The sequence below is a fragment of the Nanorana parkeri genome, unplaced genomic scaffold (assembly GCF_000935625.1).
Source record: "Nanorana parkeri isolate BGI_ZX_2015 unplaced genomic scaffold, ASM93562v1 scaffold1058, whole genome shotgun sequence".
NCBI classification, from domain to species: Eukaryota; Metazoa; Chordata; class Amphibia; order Anura; family Dicroglossidae; genus Nanorana; species Nanorana parkeri.
In genome coordinates this window covers 175,404-177,015 of record NW_017307326.1, presented here as the reverse complement: position 1 = coordinate 177,015, position 1,612 = coordinate 175,404, and positions in this window count along the sequence as shown.

Below are 1,612 nucleotides of genomic sequence, written 5' to 3'. Positions count from 1 at the left end.
AATTAAACAGATTAATGCTAATAAACTGGAGTTAAAAAATATGTCAAGGTAAACAAAAAAACTGTAGTACTAATGCATGCATATTCTTCCAGGTTTTATCCATTTAAAGACCCTACAGGCACAAAACTCTGCCTCTGATCTGCCAAAAATGTGCTCGGCATTTAAGTGCTGTTGTGAGCTGACAACAAACAGCATTTTTGTTGACTGAGTGGGGTCAGCTCTCCCAGGGGGTTCGCTACACTTTGTAGCGACGTGTATCCTTTGCAGAAGACGTGTATCTAAACCTCTGTCATTGTCCTTAGTGGTGAGACAAGTTGTTTTACATGCTGGTTTGTGAGTGTGCCATGATACCTTTCTACTGTTTTACTGTTCAAAGCCCATTTAGTGTGCACCTTACTGTATAACTGGTAACAAATTGTTGAGTGCGTTTGTCGTTTGTTTTGCTTGACCGATTTGGTGCAGCGACGCATGGGGTTTCTCAGCTGCCATTGGGATGTGCGGGATCCCTTGTGTGTTTCTGTGCTTTTAAGGAGGCTGGGCTTCCTCCTGACAAACCTGCACCCAATTTGATATATGCTGCCCCCATGTGCTCCAAGATGGAGACTCTCATAGTTTAGAGTTAGGACCGCACTATAAGAGGTGCCTTGGCGCGGCAGTGCGGCTTACACATCCTTTGCAGAAGACGAGTATCCAAACCTCTGTCATTGTCCTTAGTGGTGAGACAAGTTGTTTTACATGCTGGTTTGTGAGTGTGCCATGATGCCTTTCTACTGTTTTACTGTTCAAAGCCCATTTCGTGTGCACCTTACTGTATAACTCTCCCCCTCAGTGGGAGAGAGTGGGGAGATCTACTCCGCAACTCTCCCCCTCAGTGTCCTTGCGTGTCACTAATCTACTAACTGACATATCTATCTGGATGTCGCAACACTTCTTAAAACTCAACCTTTCAAAAACTGAGCCCTTGATATTTCCTCCTGCCCGTGCACCTTCCCCCAACCTTTCCCTTGAGATTGTTAACACAACTATCCAGCCCTCCCCCCATGCCAAGGTCCTAGGTGTCATCCTTGACTCGGACCTCACCTTTCTCCCCCACATCCAATCACTATCCAACTCATGCCGCCTCCACCTTCGTAACATCTCCAAATTACGCTCCTTCCTCACCAAAGATACCACAAAGTTGCTCATCCACTCCCTTGTTATCTCTCGTCTTGACTATTGCAACTCCCTCCTTATTGGCCTACCTCTACACAGGCTATCCCCCCTTCAGTCTATCATGAATGCAGCTGCTAGGCTCATCCACCTAACCAACCGCTCAGTGTCTGCAACCCCCCTCTGTCAATCCCTACACTGGCTTCCTATAGCCCAAAGGATAAAATTCAAAATATTAACAACCGCGTACAAAGCCATCCACAACTCTGGCCCCGGCTATATCTCCAACCTGGTCTCAAAGTATTACCCTAACCGTCTGGTTGCCAGGAGCTTTGCAGGACGCCAGCCAGAGCATCCCACTCAGCTCCTGGCAACCAGTGAGGTGAGTGAGCTGGGCAGGATGCCGGCCCGAGTGTCCCAGGTTGCTAAGAACTAGCAACCTGAGATGCACTGGCCAGAAAGG